General features: G+C 43.1%; 1 long non-coding RNA gene across 1 annotated transcript in view; it reads left to right on the forward strand.

Moving 5' to 3' along the window:
* Positions 1–15,469, forward strand: part of LOC140619397 (uncharacterized) — a 53,129-nt gene extending 37,660 nt beyond the window's left edge. The window contains exon 3 of the long non-coding RNA XR_012019286.1: positions 14,757–15,469. This is a non-coding gene — a long non-coding RNA (uncharacterized lncRNA). The remainder of the gene's footprint in view (positions 1–14,756) is intronic.
* Positions 15,470–26,466: the final 10,997 nt, after the last annotated feature.

A 26,466-nucleotide genomic window follows, 5' to 3' on the forward strand; every position in this document is an offset into this window, starting at 1 on the left:
CTCCAAGTGTGGTCTGCAAACCACTACTGGGAGCCTTTTAGAAATGCAGTCCCAGGTCCTCCCCAGACCTGCTGAACTAGAACCCACATCTTAAAAAGATACCTTGAGGAACCATGTGTGCCTTACGTGCATATCTAGATCTAGAGCTGGTCTTCTCAACTTGCCCTATGCATCAGGGTCACCTGGGGGAGTTTTCAAAAAATTGAGATGTGTGGGCCCCTCCCCCACAGATTTTGATTCATTGGTTTGGTCTAGAGTCTGGGTATCCCTTTTTGGCTGGGGACAGGGTTGGGAGTGAACTTTGTTTTCTTTTTCTTTTCTTTTTTTTTCTTTTGGAGAAGGATCATTTTCTTTTTCTAGTTTACAAGAGTTACATACTGAGCATATATTATTTATATGATCAGAAAAACATGTTATTTGAAAATAAAGTACTCATTCTGCAACTTTCTGTCAAATGGTACAAAAACTTATATATTTGCCATATGGCAAGATATTAATTGTATCATCTCAGTGGGAGGAATATGAAGCCTTTTTTTCTTTTATTGAAGTATAATTAACATACGGTGTTATATTAGTTTCAGGTGTACAATATAATGATTCAACAGTTCTATACATTACTCAGTGTTCACCACAGTAAGTGTAGGTACCATCTGTCACCAAACAATGTTATTGCAATCTTACTTACTATATTCCCTATATTGTACTTTTCATCTCCGTGACTTATTTATTTATTTATTTTAAAGATTTTATTTATTTTTTCATGAGAGACAGAGAGAGAGGCAGAGACACAGGCAAAGGGAGAAGCAGGCTCCATGCAGGAAGCCCGACGTAGGACTCGATCCCGGGTCTCCAGGATCATGCCCTGGGCTGAGGGCGGCACTAAACTGCTGAGCCACCCAGGCTGCCTATTTTGTAACTGGAAGTTTAGACCTCTTTATCTCCTTTGGGCATCATTATTTTATTTTATTTTAGTTATTTTATATTTTAAAGATTTTATTTCTTTATTTGAGAGAGAGAGAGAGAAAGAGAGAGAGAGAGCGCATGAGCAGGGATAGAAGCAGCAGGGGAGGGAGAGAATTTGACACAGACTCCCTGCTGAGTGTGGAGCCTGATCTGGAGCTCAGTCCCATAACTGCCAGATCATGACCTGAGCCCAAACCAGGAACTAGTGCTTAACCAACTGAGCCACCCAGATGTCCCATGGCATCATTATTTTTAAAAATCTCTCAGTTGACTCTAATGCATACATAGCAAAAGTTGGGACTCCCTAGTGTGGTGGGGGATGACTTGCTTTGGAATTAGACAGAATTAAGTTTGAAACTAAGGCCTTTCCACTTCCTAGGTGTGACCTCAGGCAGGTTGCTTAACTTCTCTGATTCTCAGTTTCTTCATTGTAACATGAGAAGAAGAATCCTCTCTCCTCCCTCTCTGGGTTTTTATGAGGATGAAATTACCACTAATCATGTACAATAACCTGGCAACAAGGTATTACTGTGAATGTACTTATTCTCTTCTGGGATCCCCACTGTGCTAATCCCAGACATGGTATACTGTTATTGCTATCTCTGTTAATATGATTAGTAGCAGTGGTATTGTCTTCAAATATGAAGGACTAGGAGCTCACTGGGGTATGGCAGGAAATATCTACGGGTGGGTTGAGAAAGCAGTCCTGGCAAGGTCAGGGAAATAACAGTCCTTGCTAGCATTTATAAAATGCTAACCATGCACTGGTCACTATGTAAGCATTTCATAAAATATTTTTTTTAAAAATTAAAGCTATACATGTACTTAATTTAGGTCAGTGTTTCTCAGTGAAAGAAGGGAGGTGATTTGGCCCCAAGCAAATATTTGGAAGTGTCTGGAGACATTTTTGGTTGTCACAATTGGTGTTAGTAGTGGGGGTGATAAGTTTGCTACTGACATCTGGTAGGTAGGGGCCAGGGATGCTGCTAAAATATCCTACAGTACACGAAACACCTCCTAGCACAAAGCATTATCTGGTCCTAAATGTCAGTGGTGCTGAGGTTGAGAATACCTGGTTTAGATTCAATTAGTTTTGCAAAGCATGTAATACAAAACAGCAGTTCCTTTGCCCCTCTCTCCCTCTCTCCCTCCCCGGAAGCCACCACCTTTGCCCTTAGGGTGGGTTATTTTGTTTACCTACAGGTCTCGAAATAGCCTGGTGATATTGTACCTTTTTGATGACTCCATTCCAGACTCTATCCCTTGGCCTCTCTCCACGGGAAAGTGAGGACTTAGCTTTCTTTCCTTTCTGCATCCCCACGGCTTCTGCCTTTAAACATGACACCCTCCCCCTCCCCCAGATCCTTTGTAATTTCTGTTGGATCAATATTCAGTGTTTGTATTACCCTAACTGTAAATGGGGTGCATTGCTGACTCTGCAGTTGATTCAGATTGCTTTCCCCTTTTGCAACACCTTCCCTTTTCCCTCAAGTTAATAATTGCCTGTTTTCCCCTTGGCTTTGTGATCTGCGCGCTTGCCCCAGACTCAATCCCCAGCTCTTTGCCAGTTGTCTAAATCTCCTTTCAAGGTATTCAGACCCATCAGGGAGGCTATCTCAAGTTTCCCTTTCAGAAGGAGTCTCTCCCAGATCAGGCTGAGTGTTTCTGCAGGAATTGCTTTGTGGAAGATGCACCACCACCCTGGGAAGTAGGTACTATCATCATTTGTCATCTGGGGAAAGTGGCTCCCAGAGAGGTCATTTGGGTCATAAAATCATACAACAGTATGTGGAGGAGTCAGGACTTGACCAGGGGAGTGCACGTTCCCATGGCTCTGGGATTCCTCACATTGGAGAAGGCCACTCCAGAGGATAGCCCCGTGAAATGCCTCCTGTAACCGGACCGTACGCTGCCTCCATGAAGCCACAGCAGTGCATTCATGTTGGTATCTGCAGCACAGCTCACAGGGACAGACTCTGAGGACTGTGGAATGAATAAGTAAAGAACTTCTAGAGGCAGTGGGAGGAGGACCCAGTGCTCCTGGGCAGGGGATCAGAGGAGCTGGGGGTTTGGTTGCCTAAGGGTAACCATGAGCTACTTTACTCAGCCTGTCTAAACTTTAGTCTTGTCATCTGGAAAGTGGAGCTGAGAATATAAGCTTCATGGGGCTGTTTGCGGGCAGCCAGAGGAAGCTAGTAAACTGCAGATTCTTAGGAACCTATAAGACACTATACAGGTGATGCACTGACACAGCAGTCACTGTGGGGGAGCAGTTTCTGCAAAGCTCCTCCCTCCTCCCTCCCTTGTCTGTCCCTCCTTCCTCCCTTCCCTCCTTCCCTCCTTTCTCACCTCCTCCTCCCTCCCTCCTTCCTTTCTTCCTTTCAAGTGAAACATGGCATAGTTAATTTAGAAGAGAGAAAGAAATGCCTTTCAGTTGAGAAAAAGTCCAAGCTAGTTTAATATGATAAAATATTTATACTAATGTGTCATAAAAATTGATTCACCCTCTCTTGCCTGGTATCATTAATGGGTAGATGTGTAACATCTTATTTTCTTGCCATCTCTCTCTCTTTCTCTTCCAGCAGTGCACAGTTTCAAATGACTATGAGGAAACTATTTTTCATGAATAACAGTAATAATAATAGGTATTTATTTAATTCTATGTGCCAGTAGTACTGCAAACCCTTATAGGTCTTAACTCATTTGACTCTTAACACACCCCAAGGAGGTAGGTACTTGCATTCATCCCATTGGACAGATGAGGGGACTGAGGCACACACTGGTCACTGGTTCAGACTTGTCCATTCTGACTTCAGAGCCTTGCTTCTGACCACTCCCACCATTTCTGTGTGCTGTGCCAAGCCAGCCTCGCAAGTCTCAAATAGAGGCAGTGTCATGGTTCTTTGCACTGGGGAAAGCCCCTAGTACAGACACTCCCTCACTTTCCATGGCTCAACTTAGGATTTTTCAACTTTATGATGGCACAAAAGCGATACACATTCAGTTGAAATTGTACTTTGAATTTTGGACTTGGATCTTTTCCCAGGCTGGCGATCTGTGGGACTGTATACTCTCGTGCTGTGGGGCAGCAGCAGGCAGCCACGGCTCCCAGGCAGCCACATGATCAGGAGGGCAAACGGCCCATGACACTTAAAGCTATTCTGTGTCTCGCTTTCAGTACAGTGTTCAGTAAATTACATGAGCTAGTCAACACTTTATTGTAAAACAGGGTTTGTGTTAGATGATTTTGCCCAACTACAGACTAATGTGAGCATTCTGAGCATGTGTAAGGGAGGCGAGGCTAAGCTGTGATGCTCAGTAGGTTAAGAATATTAAATTTCTGGCTGAAAATAGTTTCAACTTATGATGGTTTATTAGGATGTAATCCCATAGTATGTCCAGGAAGATCGTATTTGGTCTTTTCAGTTTGCAGTGAATAGATGTACCAATCACTCTGAATTTCTGCAGGTCAGATTTTAGGTAGTCACAGAGGGTCGGGGCAGGTGTGGAAAAATGGTGGCATTCCACTTCTAGCAGGCTTTCAGGTCCTGGGAATGCAGCACTGGCTCCCTGCAGGAGTGGAGGGAGGAGCCTCCTGAGGAGGGGGTGGGACAGCCCCTCCCAGTAAACCAGGTTTGCATCTGAAGACCCTGAAGGCTTTTCTGACTCCCTGGCATCCCTTTCTCTGCCCTGCAGCTCCAGGGTGAGTTGTTCTTAACGGTGACATGCATGATGCCCCCAAGCTTTTCAGATTTGGACTCTTGTGGAGAAGAGCATGTGATGGGCTCCCAGCCCACAGCTGCCCCGAGGGCCAGCACACACATACAGAGATCCATACACACAGACACACAGAGACACCTTCAGAGGCACACATTTGCAGACACACACAGAGATATACCTTCACAGACACACACATACAGACAGACCCAGACACACAGAGATATACCTTCACAGATGTACATATACGCCAACACACAGAGACATACACAGAGACATAACATGGATACACACCAGGCACATTCACACAGGCCTATTCAGAGACACACATAGACACATACATATATTCATACAGACACAGAGACACACACACACAGACATACATTCACACACACACCAGGGCATACACACATGCACAAACACATGCAGGCACACACACACACACACACACACACACACACACACACACCTCTCTGCCATGCTTCCATTCATTGTTTCTTTGTTGCAACACCCCTAGTTTCTGGTCCTGCAACAAATGGCTGTTGGATGAATAGTGCACAAATGATTCCATTATTCTCTTCTTACCCCGTTCCTGAGCATTTTGGTATTTGGCATTTGGGCTGGCCTAAAGACACCTGGAAAAGAGAACTAGAAGCAAACCTCCTCCTGCGTATTCTCCCTCATTCCTCACAATCCTCGGGTGTGTCCATTTCCACTTTCAGTGGTTTTTAATTTTTTGCAAGCCCTGATGAAGGTCATAGACCCACTTCTCTAGTATGTAGACATCTGCACATTCAAACAATATGCTGACTATAATTTCTGGGGATCCTTCCATCCCATTAATGAGTCTCTAAGGCATGCATAGGACCCCTGTGAAGGACCTTGGGGTTATAGGGTTAGGGAGACCCAGGGCAAGGAATTACCTTGCCGGGGATCATGAATGATAGAGTTGGAACCAAGACCTAGTTGTCTGGGTCTCAAGCTTAGGGGACCCTCTCACCATCCTGTGTTGATGAATGAATACCATGTAATTAGTTGATACAATAAACAATTAAATCAGACATTCTTCTCAGTCTTCTTCATCCATCAAACCCTCAGCACAGGCAGCTCTGTCAGGCGCTCAAATGCCAGTGGTTTCTGGAGTACAGCATTCTTCCTTGTAGTTTGCTATTTTCCTGATGATTATAAATGGGATTGATTACAGCAGAGTCCTGTTGGCTGTTCCACTGAGCGTCTGTCTGCCACATAATTGAGAAAACTCATCCTCAAGCTTGCAAACTGGGGTCAGGAGAGCACCCCAATAAAGACTATTCATCCCAACTGTTGTGACCTGCCATGTTCAGAACTCTGGGACAGAGACATGCAGTCAGCTCATTTTTCAATGTTTCATATGTCACTTAATGGCTCTGCCACTTCCCCAATTTCCCAAGCCAGAACCCAAGATATGACCTGACATATCCCTCTTCTCATCCCCCTCAGTCTGACCTAACAGGACTTGTCCAATCTATTCACTTCTGTCATCTTTGCTGCCACCACTTTTACAAGCCGGGCCACCATTATTTTAGCCTGGGGAATGGCCACAACTACCACAAGATGGGTGACTTGCTGAGACATTAGCTAGGGACTACTTTTCTATTCAACTTTGCCATCCTCTGTTTGAACCAGAACTGTGGTGTGTTAGTCAAGATAGGCAATGCTCTGCTGCTATAACAGAAGACCAGTGGGTTCAAAACAGAGACCTACTTTGCACTCATGCAAAGTTGGCTGCAGTCATGGTGATGCTCTGGGGCTGCTGTCCTCCTGGCGGCTTTGATCTTATGAATCTTTCATATCAAGCACAAGAAAACATGCTTCTATAACTGCTGCAGGAGGAGATTCCTCTGTAGCAAAAACATGCTTTCTCAGGAGTGCCAGGTGTCACTCCCGCTCCCATCTTACCGGCCCTAGGTAGTTGTAGAGTCACATTTAATTCACAGGAGCAAAGGAACAATGAAAGAAGAAGAACTGGAAATATCTGCAAGCAGCACTCCCATCCTTACCCCAGGGAGTGGGTTGTGGAATCGGAGCTGATAATAAGGGTGATGGTTTATCACCTCTTGAATCCAAATTTGGACCTAGCTGTGAGGCAGAAGGATTCAGGAAATCAGCGTTAACCAGATCCAGTTCCCCTCCTTCTATCTAAGGGTGAGTTTGAAGAGGAGGAAGAGAGAGAATTTTACATAAGTGTGCTCACTCTACCTCCTTGGGTTGAATTCTTGGGGTAACACTCTAAGTACAGGGATCTGAGGGTGAAGAGACACCTGTGTCTTGTTTGTGCCTGCTGTGACTCTGATAATCAGCAGCTGTGTTTTGTTCAGTGGCAAGAGAGCTAAAGGTCAGGGGTGGCTGGGAGGAGTGCTGGGCAGAGGGAAGCTTGACAAAAGCAGGGGATTGTGTGTGGCCCCAGGAAAGGGGGATGGTAAGGGAGTCAGCCCAGAGGAGGGATGGAGGGAGGAAGGGCTGGGCCCAAGATGATGTAACTTGTGCAGCAGAGGATGCATTGATGAACTAAATAGCTGAGGACCAGAAGAGGCTGCAAGACCAAAGGTCAGTGCAGGAGGGAAGACGAGTTCAAGAACAGAAGTGGCAAGTTATATCTAGGACAGAAATGGGTACTGGGCAGAGGCAAATACAGATCAAATGGAGCAGCCTCTTCTTTACCAAGACCACCAGGGCTGCAGTGTGTATGAGCTCCCTGACATGTGCCAGGATGGAGGAGGGTGAGGAGGGAGGGAGGAGAGTAAACACTCAACTATGTAGGAGTAGTAACCTGCACGTTTACTCGGAAGGCCTGAGACTGTTTCCTACATGAGGTTGAACAGAGACCAGGTGTCAAACTGAGCCAGGTTCTAGAAAATAGAGTTGTTCTCTCGGTGGACAATTGAGCCTGTTTTGGGGACCTCGTTCATGCTACACCAGTGCCACTCAAAACTGTCATCTAGGTACTAGTGACAGTCAGCAAACTCTTACTGGTTCACAATAAGTCAAGAAATCAGAAGTGGTTTATGACTTCTATAGCAATTTGATGCTGCTGTGACATCCAAGCGAATTTTTGTTGTATTTTACAAAAGCATAGATTTATGATGGATTGAAGGAAAAGTAGTTGTTCCCTGCAGATCATCTGCAAAGCACTGTTCGAGGTTCCTAAATGGCTTTTCTCATTTCACATAGGTCCCTTCCTAATCTGTTTTCCTCAGTGTTCTTCCTAGAATGCAAACAGGATCCTGACGTGCCTTTGTCTACAATCTTCCAATGATTTTTTGCAAGCTCTTTTGCATAAAGACCAGCTTCTTTACAAAGCCTGTGAAGCTGTGCATCACTGGATCCCTGCTTGCCTCCCTAGCCTCCTCCTCTCTGCTCCCACACCCTTCTCTGCTTGCTGGCCATGCTTCCTTTTATAGATCTCATGAATTCCAAGCTCCTTCTGACCTCAGGGACTTTGCTTGTGCTATGTTCATCCACCTGGCACGCTTTCCCCTCTGTCTTGGTGGAGTTGACTCCTATTCTGCCTTCAGATCACAGCTCAAGAATAATCACCTCCTTAGAGAGGCCTTCTTGACTCCTGGGCTAGTGGAGGCTCTGCTTCTTGCCTTAGTAACACCACTTGCTTATTTGAATGTACCCATAAGTGACTTGATCTTCGCCTGCCTTCCCATAGGTCTGTGAACTCCCAAGAGGGCAGAGAGCTCACCTCCTCACATACCACCCTATTCCACAGGCCTAGGTCAGCTCTAGGTCCTCAGTAAATACTTGTTGAATGAATGGGTGAATGAATGAATGAATGAATGAATGAATACAACTTTCAGTACTTGTGGGAAAGGATTTGAGATTGTGAAGTGTGTCCTTTGGGTGCCAGCCCTTTATTTCATAAAGCAGTTCCCATGCCTCCTTCCTCTGCCCAGAACCTGGCAGCCTGTCCTGAGCTCCTGCTGATAAATCATTTTATTGGCACAGCTGGACAGGAAAGGACAGAGTGAGTAATGGGAGTCGGGCACCGTGTCGTGGACAAAGGCCTGAGTTGACATGGTAACAACAGGCAGACCGATGTGGCCTGGGCAGTAGTCTGGGCCCTGGACATGTCTGAGAACAGGCCCTGGGCCATTTTTCCTCTGTGCTGGGGAGCGTGAAAAGGCCAGGGATGGGAAGTGTAGAGGGGCTGTGGACTCCGGATTTTCACTGTTGCAGGATGGGCTGGAAGTCCTGCAATTTTGGACATAAGAATGCCTTTTAATATATATTTTGATGTATAAAATATATTTATGTACTATTAATTAAGATACTATTTTATATTACACTATATTTTTAAATTGCAAAAGTAATTTGGCACTTTTAACAGGACCCATAATGGGTAGCTACGTGTGTATTGGACATAGAGACTTAGGAACTTGGCTGGGTTCAAAACCTGACTCCATCGTCATTCAGTTTGGAGAACATGGACAAGTCATTTAATCTCTGTGTGCTTTTGTTTCCTCATAGGCAAACCAGGGATAAAGATGGCATGAGGCATGTCAGGCACTTAGCATATAGTAAACAGTAATGTCTGGGTTTGTAAGAACAGCCAAACAATTTTAAGATTTTATTTATTTATTCATGAGAGACACAGAGAGAGAGAGGCAGAGACACAGGCAAGCTCCATGCAGCGAGCCTGATGTGCGAATTGATCCCGGGATTCCAGGATCAAGCACTGGGCCAAAGGCAGATGGTAAACCACTGAGCCACCCAGTCATCCCCAACAGCCAAACAATTTAGAAGTGAATAAAGAGCAAGTCAAGTCTGTATCTCCCAGCCCACTTTCCAGATGTAAATTCACCTAGCAGTGTCTGTCTAGGTATTTAAACCTCTGCAGACATACGTAGATCAGGACTGGGTTGAGGCTAAGGCAAGCAAGGTATTGGGGTGCGCAGTATAAGGATGTGCTCACTCTCAGGTCTGCATTTCATGGACCTGAGAGTGAGTGTATCCTCAAATGGCACACTCTAGTGCCTCACTTGCCTCACCCTAGCCAGACCCTGACATAGGTAAGGAGGACATTTCTGCTTCTGATAATGGCAGACAAGGTAATTTAGACCAGTCCCCCCACTAGGCAGATAAATATATAATTTATATATGTATAATATATATATGTATACATACACACACACAGTGCTTCAAGACATTATAGGGCTAAGACATAGTAAAAATAGACCAGAATCTGGGGAGGCTGGAGTTCTAGGGAGATGACCAGTATCTGGCAATTCCAGGTGTGATAAGCAGCAAAGAGGCTCTGTGTGAATTTTAGCAGCCTCTTAGGGTCAGGGCACAGGGATTGGAATTCTGTACTTGTCCGGGGAAGAGAGCCTTGGTGAACCCTCCTTAATTTTGAACAGAATCCCAAAGGGCTGCACCCTAGTAGTAAAGGTGAAATGAAAATAGGCTCTTGCAGGGATGGTAGTTCAGCAACTGCTCATCTCAATCCCTGCTTTTGTATCGAGGTGACCCCAGACTGCTGGTTCCTACGGAAAACTGGAAGAAGCAAATATAAATTATCCTTGGAGAAAAATAACATCATCCTAAGGCCTCAGATTATTTTCACAAACAGGTTTACAAATGCAGTTTCTGGCATCCAATAAAACCATAATCAGGCACATGAAGAGATGAGCAAACTAAATAACAACTAGCGGAAACAGCAAATGAAACAGACCCCCAGAACCTCCAAATATTGAAGTTATCAGACACACTTGAGAATAGCTCTGCTTACTATGCATGTGACGAGTCAGAAGAAAATACTGTGAATCAAGAATAGGAAGACAAAAGGATGGTGTGTTCGGGAGAGAAGGAAGATGAGAAGATCGAACTGGAGTCCCAAGGACAGAGAAAGAGAATGTGGCAGAAGGAGATATTTGTTGAGATAGTGACAAAGACCTTCCCCAAAACTGATGAAAGGTATCAAGCCATCATAAGATGCCCTACAGACCCTACGCAGGATAAATATAAAAAAAAAAAATCAATACCGAGGCACATTCTAGAAAATTTATAGGAAACCAAAGCACAGAGAAAATCTCTGACCTCAGGATGGGCAAAAAGTACCCCCCCATCATCTCACACTGTAGGGAGGGTTAGGGGTCACCTGTCATTACTCACCATGCTGTAGCTCTGTCTTCTTTTATAGACTGGGAGAGTTGGGGGGTTGTGGGGTCAGGTTGTACTTCTCTCAGTGAGCCTCTGAGGTGGGTGTCTGACCTCAGAGTTCAGTGGCTCATCTTAAAACATGGAGGTTCTCAAGATCTCTTTGGTATCTGCTGAAATCATGGCTGCCGTTTTGTTCATTCATTTATTCATTCAGTATATATTTATGGAGGACCTACTATGTGCGAGGCCCTAGACACAGATTAGCAAACAAAATAGACTAAAATTTTTGTCTTCATGGCACTTACTTTCTAATAAGGTTAGACAACAATAAACACAAGAAATAAGCTGTTCTGTATCTTGGATGATTATGAGTGCCAGAGGGAAAAGTAAACAGGGAAGGGAGTGTTGCAATTTTATTTTACTGAGAAGATAACATTTGAGCAAGGGAATGAACTGGGCAGATATCTGGGGGAAAATCGTTGTTCCTACATTTTGTTCTGTTCTAAGTGTAGTTTGATTAAATATTACAAATCACAGATGAATACAGGAGTTAAAAGAGAGGAGTTGTTTCCATGAACATTATGTTAAATGCTTTGAAAAGGCTTGAAAAGTTGAGTTGCAAAGAAATGCTGTGAAACCAGGGGATGAAAACTAAGAGATTAGGAAAACTAAAAAAAAAAAAGAAAGAAAAAAAAAAGAAAATCACAAAAATCTAGAAGCATGCAGCAGTTTACTTTTCACATGTGCCTTCTTTAAAGTCCACCACTCCAAACAGATTGAAATTGGCTATCAAAAGTAATATATTACAGTTGTGATTTATGGCAAAAAAAGGGAAGGGAATTCCATTAAGACTCCAGCGCTCCAAGACAAGACCTCTCCTACTTCAAAAGATTGGCGAACAAATGACATTGCTTTGTTTGAGGTTAAACTAAAACACATAAGCTATGAATGCATTATGTTTTATGATTCTTAACTTTGGCTTTCTTGAATAACCCACCAAGTGCCATTTCTGATGCTGGAAGTAAGCCAGTTTGTTGAACATCAGTGAACAGAAAGCTATTTTTCTGAAATCCAGTATGTCCAATTGGCATTCTTTCTGCTTGCCTAAATCCATCCAATTCTTTCTTGGAGATCACGGCAGAGAACAGGCAGGAGACAGAGGGAAACTATGAGACAAAGGCGATGGTGGGAAGTAGATGAACCAAATTCAGGAGACCTAGCCTGAGTTCAGATCATAACTTACCCTGAGAACTTGAGGAAGTCGTTTTATCTCTTAGAACCTCTCTCTCTTGGGGTGCCTGGATGGCTCAGTGGTTGAGTGTCTGCCTTCAGCTCAGGTCATGATCCCAGGGTCCTGGGATTGAGTCCCACATTGGGCTCCCTGCAGGAAGCCTACTTCCCCCTCTGCCTATGTCTCTGCTTCTCTGTCTGTGTCTCTCATGAATAAATAAATTAAGAATCTTAAAAAAACTCAAACCTCTCTCTTTATCTGTGACATGGACACAATAATAGACCCTATCTTATAGAGTTCTTGTAAGGATTAAATGAGATTGGTGCATTTCAGGTGCTTTGTACACTGCCTGGCATATCAGAAGTGTTCAAGAGTGAGATGACTATAATTTTACTCTGGACATGCATTGAAACTCAAATTGCTATAACTGCCTTTGGTGGGAGTTCATCACTCAGAGAACCTGGAGCAGACAAACTGGATCAGGCTCAAAGGGGAAGAGTGCCCTCCACCACCGGAGCAGAGTAAGCTCTAGGAGTTGACAGAGAAGCATTGACTTCAGTGCTAGATATAATGGTGGTTTGTGGGCTCTGACAATCCCATGTGATCTTCAGCCAGAAGATCCTCATTTTGAACAAAGAACGGTCATTTCCAAACTTTGTAGGTCCTGGATGGGATTGGAATGTGGTGAGCAGAAGGCCCCCAACACCAGGACTTTGCAGGTGGACCCGTGAAGTTGGCACCATCTCCAGATGTACCATTTTGGATTCTGAAAGGTGGATAGAGAGCTCACATGCATGATGTTGAGGTCTTGGGTGCATCTCCTCTGGATCCCTCAGACTCCCCTGTGGTCTGTCATCATCACAGGATGACATCACAGGATGTCATTTTCATAGGATGCCCTCTTACTTAGCCATTCCCCAGACTTGGATCTGCAGAGTTCCTTGAGATGCTAATGCACATTTTGTGTTAAAAGGTACCTGTGCCATATAAATCTGGGAAATACATGCTATAGTGGTGATGACAAATGGCTTATATATCTGGAGAGGAGGTAACTCATGTATGCCAGGAACCCTACTAAATATTTTACAGAGTTTGTCTCACTTAATTCTTTCTATGTCTTCATAAAGTAGGTACTATTATAATCCCCATTTCACCTGTGAGGAAATGAAGCATGAAGAAGTGATACTAAGACTAGTTTTACAAAAAAGGCAAGTGGAAGAACAAGGCTTTGAACCCAGGTCTTTCAACTCCAAAGTTGCTGTTCTTAACTTAATAGAATGAAGAGTTTTTTTTTCTGATCCATGACTTATAGTCGGTGATCAGGAAATGTATCCAATATCCCATCTGGGAGTATTTTTTTTTTAATTTTTATTTATTTATGATAGTCACAGAGAGAGAGAGAGAGAGAGAGGCAGAGACACAGGCAGAGGGAGAAGCAGGCTCCATGCACCGGGAGCCCGACGCGGGACTCGATCCCGGGTCTCCAGGATCGCGCCCTGGGCCAAAGGCAGGCGCCAAACCGCTGCGCCACCCAGGGATCCCCATCTGGGAGTATTTTGAGCAGAGCTGAGACCTTTGTTTTTCAAACTCAGAAGGATGATATAAAGATAAATGCAAAGCATTTAGAGGTATCTTCTATTTGAAAGGATAACAACTGTTTCCATCTTCAGAGTCAACCTGTGCCCTCTCTTCAATATTCAGTCCACCATTATCATACAAAAGGTTCTACAAGTCCTGCAGTAAAGAAACCTCTTTATCTTTCTTTAACCCAGTTTGTCCTGCCCTATTTTTTTCTCCAGAATCCTTTCTTTGCTTCCTATTTTCTTTCAGAACATACATTAACATCCATAGGAAGAGTATTCCATGAAACACAGTTGGAGTAATTCCCCTTGTAGGAGAAGCATTTAAGTCTGTGTGTAATTTATTCCCCAAATGAGTAAAAAAAAAAAACCCCAACAACCCTAAAAAACCAAAACCAAAAAACCCTGAACTACCCCATTTCATCGTGCATCCTTTGCTGGTAAGGAATAGGGCAAAAGTTCTTTCTTTAAATAAAGGGCAACATAAAATAAATGCAGACATACTTAGGAAAATCTTCTAAAAGATATTGTTCTAGGGATTAGCTACTTGGAATTTCACAATAGGGAGGGCTTTGGAAGGAAATGGCAAATCATGATTTATTAATGTACCCTAAAATTTTCAATGTGTCATAAAGGGAAACTTGACAAGAGGGAACCTCTTAAGAGTCTTGGATGACATTTGCTTGAAATTGGCTTATGGTATTTTCATATCTCCTTTGCAGACCTAGTCCTGGATGACTACATGAGTAATATCTTCCTTTTGAAAGCTTTTCATTCTTTATATCGTTTTCTTAGTCCTTGGCAAGATTGCATAGGGGGCTGTATTCATTTCTAATCCATGGAAAAGAAAGCAGGTCTCTCCCTGAGACTCCAACCTCTGTGAAGCATGCAAGATAATGATAGTGTCAAACACTTATACAGACTTTAAATAGCTATCAATGTAAATATAAAACTGTAAGGCACATGAATAAAAGCTCTTTGAATGCTCCAGAAGGGAAGGTAAGCTTCAGTGAACTTTTGCAAGTACTCAAAAGATACAGCCAGAATTATTGGATTTATTGGGAAGCAGTATGGCAGGAGTATTGGCTGATCACCAAATTTGTTTCCTTTCTTTCTAGGCTCACAGACCACATTTCCCAGCCTCCCTTGCACTAGGCATCACCATGTGACTGAGGTGTAGCCAATGGAATGTAAACAGAAATGATGTGGCCTGCCCCCTATGCTGCCCATAAAAACCTCCCACCCACAATCCTCCTTGTTCTTTTCCCACCTTGTTAATCTTGGAGGCCATTCTGTTTTTGAAGATGGTGAAACCAGAAGATATAAAGTTCTGGGTTCTTGAGTTACTGTTTGGTAAGAGCTACCCTGCTGTTTGGGAAAACTGCTTTGGAATGTCACACATGTGAAAAACATAAATTTCTATCACTTTTGAGCCAACACACCTGTTGGGTGTAGTTTGCTGTCATGGCTGGAAGTCTGGATAGGGAGTTTTCACTTGGTAGTGATTGGTTCTAGTGTTGCTGTGAGATAGCATTGGGTCGCTGAAAGACTATAAGCTGTAAAATGAGACACATGTGGCATAAAGCTTTGCCTCTGCCATTCACTCAGTTGTTTGACCTTGGGCAGCTCAATCTCTGTCAACTTAGTGTTTTGCCTTTAGAAAATTACAATATTTCCCCTGCAGGCTTGGTTTGGAAGTTAAAGAAATCATATTTAAGGTGTCTGGCACAGCGATGGGCACATAGTAGGTGCTGATTCAGTGGAAGCTGTTGTTATTGACTTTTCCAATCACTTTAAAAATATATATTTATTTATTTTTATTTAAGAGAGAGAGAGAGAGAGAGGGAAAGAGAGAGTATGAGCAGGGCGAGGGGCAGTGGGAGAGGGAGACAAGCTAAGCCCGACACACGGCTCAATCCCAGGACTATAAGATCATGACCTGAGCTGAAATCAAGAGTTGGACACTTAACTGACTGAGCCACCAGGTGCCCCTCCAATCACTTTTTAAAGAATTCTATTCTCCTGGATGGGCTCAATGATAGTGAGGATAGGAGGAGCAGGAGCCAATGGTGCTGAAGGCATCCAGGATGGCATAGGAGCCAGTTACGCAGGCCACACTTGAGGTGGTGCAGAAACAGGACTAGGGAGAGGGGGAAGGCAGAAAAGGTGAGGTGCCACCAGCAAGACTGGAGGGTGGATAAAAGTACAGAGGGCAGAGAAAGAGGACTCCCAGTTCTAAAGCTCATCAGCTTGGACAGATGAACAGATGCATGTTTTGCTTTTTTTTTTTTTTTTTTTTTTTTTTGCATCAACAAATAAAAATAGGCAGGTCCATGTTGGGCCAGAGAAGACTGGGAACTTCCTGGAAACAGAAGGTGTTCCGCAGCTGCTTGGAAACATTCCTTAAAGTCCCTGTCCTGAGGCAGACTAACCAGAGACAATTGGCTTTCCTTAGCATAGCCATTAACCGAGGAAATGAATGAAGAAGCCCCCACAGACAATGAGGATAACCTGGGTCTATTAGGAGGAGGAACAGTGAGAGAGTCAGCACCCCCTTCATCAGGGATGACCTGTTTCCTCCAGCAACCTGGGTTTATTAGGAGGACACCTGTTTAGACAATTATCATCCAGTATATCAGGAGGGGGGCTCACTAGCCTGGTTAGTGGCCAGACACATTCTGCAAGAGGCCCTTAGGTTGGGCCTAATTTAGGGTCCTGAATGCCTGAACACAGGTACCTCCATCCATTTGCCCTGCAGAAGAGATCTGATAAAACATATTGAAGCTTAATGTCCCATTAATGGGTCATTTTTCCTCAACTCCTAAGAGTACTGAGGCCATTCAGTGTTACAGAAGATCAGCCTTTTCTTAAATCTTGCAATCCAAATCATTTACGGTAGGTTAAAAGGCATCCAAGGGACATTCCTTGGGGGCTGAGAGAAGGAGATCCCATGCTCCTAGAAAAGTAGAGAAGGTCCATTACAAAAAAAATCTGCCCCCCCAACTATTGAGTGGTGTCCCTCGTAGGATGTGTCAGAAGTTCCTAGTGTCCAAACAACTGGAGGTGTCCCTCAAATGAAATTGCTGTGAACACTACCTTGCCCTGTAGTAGGGATTGCCCCCCGTTCCCCTCCTGCCCTGCTTCTCCATTGCATTCTAGACTACAAATGGGTGCCAGTGAATGGACTGATATACCATGCCATGCCGAACATGCCATTTTTAATCCAGGGAAAACACTAGAAAAGTTTTACAAGGGGAAATTACTCCATGTTGTAATTTAAGTAGTAGGAGATGTTGACAAAGAGTAGTAAACTTAGAAATCCATCCTGGTCTAAGTGACATTCTAACACATGTAGTCTTTTACAGCTGCCTTCCCTAGGAAAGGGTCCCTGTTGGGTTTTAATTCAGTCGGGTACTGGTTTCCACTAGCTCCAAGCAGAGGCTTTATGGCTAGAAGTGGCTAGACCAGAGATATGGAGGAGATCACATTAGACCAATGACAAAGAAACCTAACACAGGAGTCTTAAGATTGACAGCTGTCCTGGTAACTTAGGTGGGTGTCCCATGTCTAGGATAGCCAGCTTTGTATAAGGACAAAAATGAAGAAAGGGCATCAAGTTTCTGTGTCTTTGGGACACCTGGGTGGCTCAGCAGTTGAGTGTCTGCCTTTGGCTCAGGGCATGATCCTGGAGTCCTGGGATCAAATCCCACGTTGGGCTCCCTGCATGGAGGCTGCTTCTCCCTTTGCTTGTGTCTCTGACTTCCCCCCGCCCCCCCCCCCCCGCCGTGTCTCTCATGAATAAATAAATAAAATCTTTTAAAAAGAATTTCTGGGTCTTTTTTTTTCTTTTTAGATTTTATTGATTTGAGAGAGAGCGAGAGAGCGAGCATGAGTGTGGGGACCAGGGAGGGGCACAGGGAGAGAGAGAAGCTGACTCCCCACTGAGTGGGGAACCCAACATGGGACTCGACCATAGGGCCCTGGGACCATGACCTGAGCCAAAGGTAGATGCCCAACCATCTGAGCCACCCAGGCACTCCAGGGTCTTATTACCATTCCAGCCAGGGTACAAGTTTCCAGCCAAAGGCAGGCTTTTATTCCTCCCTGTAGAGTAGCCATGGGCTAGGGAATTGCAGCCTGAGCAGTTGGCATCAGAATGTTCCAATAAGACTGTATTCCTTGAAAAGTCCCTGAAATGAAAGTAAAGGAAGAGAAGAGGAAAGTACTGACCAAGTTGCACTGAGGCTGAGAATCCAGATGAGAATATTCAGGTTCCACATTGGGTTCCCCAAAATAGTGACCCCCTTCTAGCTCTCTCTTCAAGTAAACTAAACAAAAAAATACCAAAAACCTGAGCGAGGAAAAATTTGCTCCTGTCTTGTTTTTAGTTCGCCATAGTTGTGATTAAATAGTTATTTGGAATAATGATCGATTTGGTCTCTCTTTCCCTTTCCATGCTCCTTGAAGGTAGGTGTGATGTTTGATTTTTGTCTGTGTGCCCAGCTTAGCACAAAGCATCACAAATAATGATGGTTCAGTAAATACTTGAATGCATGAATTGATAAGGATATGAATCCTCTACTTGTAAATCTTTGCAGGGCTCCATAAACACGCACAGGTAGGCAGAGAAGAAACACCACAAGGCCAACCATCTCAAAGATGTCTTTAGCACTGGCCTGTCTGAAATGATAATTTCAGAGTCACTCCTTGAGTTGTGAGTAGAAGTGATAAGGTGGTGGTCCCTGTACCAAATCCAGCTCATCAATGTATTTTGTTTATTCTGTGCTGTGTTTTAAAAGTTTAATTTATGACCAACATTTTAAACTGGGGAGATTTCATATAAAAAGCTACATTTTCTGCTTCTATTGAAAAAAACATAAGGTCACACAACTCTGGGCTTGCTTCTGGCATGAAGGGAGTTGGCTGGAATTGAGTGGCAATGCCCTCCTCCAGGTCACTCTAGCAGACCCACTCTTGCCCTCATTTTTGTTACCAGCCTGGCCCTTGAGTTTTCATTCTCCTATTATTATCCCTTAGTCCATTTGTTCATTCAATATATATTTAGATGTTAGTGAAAATGGGGATCCAAAAAAATACTATGCACATTTCCTGATCTCAAGGAGAGAGAGTATGGGGTGGGTATTAAGGGACATAAACATAGAGTCAATCCTAAAAAAATATGAATTAGTTGATAACCTAATATAATTGTAGTGAGTTAGTGTTCCCCCAGAATTATGTCTACTCAGAGCCTCATAATGTGACCTTATTTAGAAATAGGGTCTTTTAGATATAATTAGTAATTTTTACATCTTTTATTTCTGAGGTTCTGAAATGGGTAGGATCATCCTCATTTTATCAACAAGAAGACTGATGTTCTAAGGGGTTAACCAACTTGTCCAAACTCAATCTCCCCCCGCCCCAAGTCTATCTTTTGCCTTCAGATCTGTTACTCTTGCTATCATATGTAACTGGCTAGGTCTGGCTTATTCACGGCTGTATATTTAACTATAGTGCCTAACATGAAGTAGGTGCTTAATTAATACTTTGTGAATAGAATGAAACAAAGAACCTGAAAGCAAGACCTTGCTGCAAATGGGGCAGAAGATGGGAAAAGTCCTCCCTAATGGAGGGAGTCTGGAAGGGCCCCCTGCACAATGCCAAGGGCATAGTAGATGCTCAATAATTACTTGTTAAACACTGAATGAATATGATTTTGGAGAGCACTGGGTGTTTCATGTGGGGAATCTTTGGAAGGAAACTGCCAGACAAATAGTCTGCTTCCCATTTCTACCAGACCATACCTTGCCTTTTCTACTGCACCACTCTCCAGATCAGAGAACTTGGCCAAATCAAAATGTGCTAACTTCATCCCTGCCTGGTTTTCTGCCCACTTTCTGACACCTGTGCCATGTTAAAAATAGATATCGGTTGGTAAACGTTAAACAGCTGGCTCTGTGTGAGGCTGGCAGCTGGTGGCTAACAGGGCTGAGGTCTGTAGCATTTGAGTTGCCCCTGGGGACTTGAATCCCTTTGGGGGTAATTCTGTGGGCTCCTCATTGTGAAGCACAGAGCCATGCAGTGCTCTATTAGCTGCAATTTCTCCAGAAACATGAAAGAGTGATGGAGGGATAGGTGTCAATCTCATTTCATTATTTATTTTTGCTATAAAATGGGCCATTCTCAGGTAACATACATCAAGAGGCCTTATCACACTGCTGCTTGGGTGACACTTCATATTTTGTTGAGCAGATACTCTCTTGGTGCCAAAAGTCCCTCTGCCTGATTTTTAACATCTCCTTCAACCTGACTCTGTGTGCCTTTCATGTCTCCCTGGGTCCCCTGTGGAGCTGCCTGGCTGGCTTCTCACCACTTTGACAGCTGACACAGAATGACTTCATTTCAAAATTCAAGGTCACTCCCTCTTGGTTACCCCTACCTACCCACACCCCCGCCACACACATACATATACCACTGAGAATGGTTCATTTGAAGCAGCCTCAAGATACAGCCTGCTGGCTGAAAAACTCAAAAGGCCCCTCCAGAAATAGCCTACACAACAGCTTCTAAAGATACCCAAACCTCCCAAGAGAACTGACATTGGCTCTAAGAGTATGCCCTATAGAAGGTGTGAGAGGGGGATGGGACTGGAGTCCCAGGCAGAGGGGGATGATTAAGAGCATGGAGTCACACATGCTGAGGGTTTGCTTTTCCTAAATGTATCACCTTGGTCTCTGAGCCTCAAATTCCTTATCTGGCAAATAGGGATAATAGTATCAAGTCATAAAGTTGCATTGGAAAGTAAATGAGATGAAATGGATGTAGTGCTTTGCACATAGTAACTACTCAATAAATATTAGCTCTATTATTATTACTCATAAAAATAATGATGAAACCATTTCCCCAAAAGTAGACCAAGGGAAGCATTGAAATTGAGGATGGACTGTAGATGGTACCCTTGGCTTATAATCTTGGAGGAAGAGTTATGCTCAACAACCAGGTCAGCAGGCCATGCAAGAAGTTAGAGACTTAGGTGTATGAGTCAGAGTTCAAAACAGGAGAACAGAAACCTTCTGAGGTGTTGGTACCAAAGGAGTTTAATGTGGGGAATAGATTACACAGATGAGCAAAGAACAGAGAAGCTTAAGAAAGTGAAATGGTGAGGTAGCTCAGTGATTGGCAATTGCAGGAAGCTCCTTCTGGCTCAGGCCCAAGAGACAAAGATAGGATGGTGTGAACAGGAGCCGAGGTCACCCTATGGAAGCTGGAACCACAGAGAATCTTTTAACAGGAGCTGGACTTACAGAAGTGACATGTCTGCTACTAGAGATGCTGCCTGAGGCTAATAAGAAGAGGGGGAAAGATTGACTCCTCTCTTACTGTCCCCCACCACTATCTTACCTGGGCCTTTCACTGGCCAGTCCTAGAAGCCAGCTAGCAATGGTCCCTGGGAAATGTAGTCCACAGATGTCAGCCACCAGTGATAGAGAGGTGAGCAAAAGGCAGGGGCTGGGGCTGGGACAAATAGACCCAGGTTTGAAGAGGTTGAAGTATGGTTACGAGATAAAACACAAGATTCCCAGTTAAATTTGAATTTCAAATTGACAGTGATTTTTTTTTAGAATAAGTATGCCAAAATGAAATTGTTATTGTTCATTTTGACATACTAAAAAATTTCATTGCTTATCTGATTTCATATGTAACTGTATATCTTTTTTTAAAGATTTTATTTATTTATTTGTGAGAGACCCACAGAGAGAGGCAGAGACACAGGAAGAAGGAGAGAAGCAGGCTCCCTGTGGGGAGCCTGATGCAGGACTCGATCCCAGAACCCCAGGATCATGACCTGAGCCAAAGGCATATGCTTAACCATTGAGCAATGTGGTTTTATTTTTGTGTTTTATTTACTGCATTTTGTTACCCTAGGTTATCTTGTGTTTTATGCACTGCGTTTGATTATCCTAGGTTAAAGGTAATTTTGTACCCACTGGAGGGTCCTGGTTCTCAGACCAAATGAAGTAGGTGACAGGTTAGGAAGAAGAGGGAGAGAAGAATGTGAAGATACCAAATCAATGGAGTAATGCTGCTTCTGCTTGTGTTAAAGGGATCCATTCCGTTTTTTAATTCAGTTGTCTTTCTATCCATCCTTCCTGCATCCATCCTTCATTCATTTATCCCCTACTTACTGAACACCCTCTCTGTGCCTGGTATTATGTTGGGCATTGGGAATATATTAATGAGGAGACAGTTTCTTCTCTTGGGCAGTTTATATGCCAGATGAGAATACAGAGTTTTCAGTCATAAAGCACATGAAAAAGTATCTGTTAACAGTTTTAACCAAGTCTATGACAGGTTGTACAGAAAGCCTGGACACTCAGGGAAGGCTTTCTTGAAGAAGTATTATTCAAACAGACATGGGAGATTAGTAGTATTACTTGAGTGAGAATTGAGGGTAAGTGTGCCTGAAAGAATAGCATAGACAAGGTTGGGAAGGAATTTGGCATGTTTGGGGGCTAAAAGAAGGTCCATGTGGGTCCAATGTGGGGAGCAAAGGTAATGTGGTACAAATGAGGCTGGAGAGGTTGAGAGATGATGGCTGCTGTGTGTGGTTAGATAAATTGTATAGGACACATCTCCGCAGCACAGTAGATCAGAATCTAGAGAATCATGTGCCCTATAGTCATTCAGGATGGCTCTATATAGTATTTCCCCACCAGAAAACACAGGAACTTAGGAGCTGTGGTAACGACATTATTTGTTAGAGCGATGGGATGGCCTGACCCGACTTACATTTGAGAAGGATCCTTTCTTTGCTAGGTGGAAGATGGATGGCCATGGGCCTAGAAGAGACTGGGATAGACCTGTAAGGATACATTTATAGTCATCAAAGTGAGTGGTCATGGTGGTTTGAGCTGGAATGTTTGTGATGAAGGGAAGGGGGGTAGGCAGATCAGAGAGATTTTCAGGTGAGTAGAGAGATGCCATTTAGACACAGATTGGTTGTAAGGGTCATGAGCAAGGGAGATATCTCTTAAGTTTATGGCTTGGGAAGTTGGGTGGAAGATGGTGGTGGTATTCTGTGTGATGTTGAACCTAGCTACTGTGAAATCATTAGAGAAATAAAACATAAGCATCAAATAATTTCTTTAGTGAAAATTTAAATAAATTCAGCCCAATCCATCTTATACTTCATTTTATATTTAAACTGGAATAAGCTTCTCAGTTTTTTTTCCCACCAAAATATGTTCTTTACATTTTGGATTGTTCCTCTCTGGTTGTATGCTTTTCTCCTCCTAGTCTTAAGAAAGTATAGTCCTACCACATGGCCATTTTTACTGTATGAAAAAGCAAGATAAATACATTAAAATATTATTGCATTTTGCCGTTTCTAAAATACACATTAAATAGCATTGTGTCAGCTCAGAAATTGTATGCATCTAGGCATCAGTGGCATCTTACAATCCCTGCCAGCTGGACAGCCATTTTTATGTGGTTGTCATTGTCTTGAGTATTTGCACACTAGGCTCATATTCCTGGTGGCCTAAATGGATCACTTGGCTCCAGAATGCTTTTAGTCACCCAGCCATTAAGGACCATTGAAGGAAGGACTGTGAATTCTGGTTATTGTCTAAAAACCTTCTATTGCTGCTTCTGTTAAGAAACTTCCAGCATCCAACTCTTCAGCCTGGGGTCATCAGCTTGGAGAAAACTCTGGAGACCATAGTGGTATACTCTGAAGAAAAAACAAATCACCAATGCAATAATATGATGAATGTCATTGTGTGAAAAAAGAAATGGACATTTTTGATTGTTAGTCAAAAGTGATTCAGAAGAACTGGATTCTTTTTTTAAAAGATTTATTTATTTATTTGAGAGAGAGAGAGAGTATGAGCAAGCACAGAGGCAGGGGTAGGGAGAGAGGGAGAAAATCCTCAAGCAGACTCCCTAATGAGCATGAAGCCAATTGGGGGCTTGATGTGGGGCTCAATCCCAGGACCCTGAGATCATGACCTGAGCCAAAACCAAGAATTGGACACTTAACCAACTCAGCCACCCAGGTGCCCCCAGACCCCCAGAAGAATTGGATTCTGAACACATAGGATTTTTAGGAACACCATACCAATATCTTTTGCTTATATTTTCCCTTTTTTATGAATGCATAAGAATAATATGTGATAAAAGTCTGAACAAATAAATCTAAAATAGCTCTTTAAGTAGGTATGAAATAAAAATTTTAAGTGATAAGAAAGCTTTGTGCCCTAGTTTAATTGGTAGTGTTTTTTCTTTCTTAGGGCTACATAAAATAGTGGTGAGTCAAGGATGAGTCTCACAAATATAATGTTGAATGATAGAAGTCATAAACAAAAGAATATATAATGTATGATACTACTTACATAAAGTTCAAAAAAACCAGACAAAACCAAGAAATAGTGTTATAAGTCAAGGCAGTTGTTACCTTTGAGAGGATACAGGGAACATAACAGTGTGGGGGCGGGGGTGAGGGGAGGACTTCTGAAAGGCTGGCATCCTCCTATTTCTTGACCCAGCTGGTGGTCACACAGGTGTTTGCTTTGTGATTATTCATTGAGCTATGCATTTGCGTCTATACACTTTTCTCTCTGTTTGCTATGCTTCAATAAGATTTTTAAAAATGGTGTCTTATAATTTCTAGCATCTTGGATTTGATGAAATGCAGAAATGTTGGGGTGTGTGTGTATAGTATTTTCTCATTTTCCTAGTATGTATGCTTTTTTAATTAGTCCAAGGCATCTATCTCACTTTGACAGGAATTAGGGTGGATATAGGAGGAACATAATCACACTTTTTTTTTTTTTGGTTTACAAATAGGCTTTTGATAGTCCAGAGGGACGAGAGGAGCAGGGCACAGAGTTTATGTCATAACTGCACATGTGACATAGAATGGAGAATGAGCTGCAAAGGATGCATAGTGTCCACCAGAGATGAGAGTTACCATGCTGGAGGGAACTGGACATGGCAGTGGGCATAGATGAGGCACAGAGGAAAGGATTACACCTGGCAGAAACCATGTGTAGCAGAGTTGAATTCACATGAAGATAGAGCCAAGCACTCTCTGAGACCAGTGCCAGGATTGGTATATAAAAGCCTGGAAGGAGTTATGATGTTTATTCCTAGGTACTTGTATCACATGTATTTAAAAAATCATGCTTCCCTGTACTTTTGAAATCTTCCACAATTCACATATATGATGCTTATATTAAGAAAAAAGTTATTTTTAATTAAACAAGAATCTCCCTCACCCCATCTCCACCATGTGTATGGTCCTGGCACCTTATGGTGCCAGTGAATGCTCTTACAGTCTAGAGAATGTATTTATAGCATCTTAAATCCTCTACCCTGCATGCAGTATTCTGAACACTGAAGTCAAGGCAGGCACCCGAAGCTTCCAGTAGAGAGAGCTATATGTAGACGCATCATTCTGAATGGCCAAGCTTTCAGTTGCCCAAACTCCCACTTGATGCCTTTTGTCTTCTGTAGCATAAGTACAGAACTTTGGACAGATGCAATCTGTTGGAGGCAAACATGAATTTGGTTTAAAATGCTCCTTTTTCGCCAGTGGCAGCAGCTTTTCTTTCAACTGCTACCCAATGGAGCATATCACCATATGGCACCCACTTCCATCCCTCTGTGAGTGCCCTGAGGATGTATAGAAAAATAAAACATAGTTCACGCCCTCAGGGAGCTTAGTCTCCTAAAGGAAGCAGATTATATACATCTAGCCAAAATACAGTGTGATGATTATTATGACAGCAGAGTGGAGGGAACATATTTTTCTCCCTCCACTCCCATCTTTCTGTGGTAAATACCAAGGAGATAGATAATTTTAAGCCTAATAATGACTAGAGGATGAGGTAGTGGAAGATTTTAATCTTGGCAGTATAAGTCTGATTACTTTTTGATAATCCACTGTGAGGGAAGCCAGGCTGAGTACACTTCCTCTTCTCCTTAAAGGATCTGGGCTCCTTCTTCATGCCACAATCTCCAGCCCAATCATTAAACAAAAGGAGGATTCACATGGCTGAAAAATTGCACTAGAAACTAAGCGTAAGAAGATTGAGCAATGGCTTGAATAAGCTAAGGGTCTGGGAGAAAGGGGAGGTAGAGAATGAGAGTCCGAGTGGAGGAGGCTTCCAAATGGATAATTCCTCATGGGGTATAATTCCTGAGGGGGAAGAAATTGACTTGTTGGCATTGGCAGAGTGTTATAACAGAACAGGGGAACAGTTTCAAAATCTTTATCCTCTTTGGAGTCTATAGGGATTGGAATATACCACCCAAATCCCAATAAGGAACTGTTTATAGTCTTCTGGATTTGATATGGAGGACTGACAGGCTATGCATGTTTGTTTATGAGCTTTGTAACCACACCCTTCTGGATAAAGAGCATAGTTACAGAGCTATAGTAAATATTTTTCCCCAGCTATATTTCAACATCTATATTGGGCATTTCCCATGTTCAGGGTGCTGTCCTAGGTGTTGGCAGTAAAGCTGGGAACAAGACGAATCCGGGCCTCTTGGAGCTTATACTCTATGGGGTGACCATAATTTTATGGCAGCACAAAGGTGAAAGTGATTGTTAGTGCTTGAGAGAGGAGGGGTCAGCAAGGCTTTCCACCAGGTAAACATTTGAGCTAGATCTTCGACAATGATGAAGGCATTGCCATGGGAGAAGGTGGCAGAAGACAGGGTGGGAGCAAAGGCTTAGAGGCAGGTTGTCAGGTGTATCTACAGACTGTGGGTGGTTGAGCATGGGCAGACCTGAAAAGACTAATAATTGGTCACACCATGGGC

This window comes from Canis lupus, chromosome 27 (assembly GCF_048164855.1).
Source record: "Canis lupus baileyi chromosome 27, mCanLup2.hap1, whole genome shotgun sequence".
Lineage (NCBI taxonomy): Eukaryota > Metazoa > Chordata > Mammalia > Carnivora > Canidae > Canis > Canis lupus.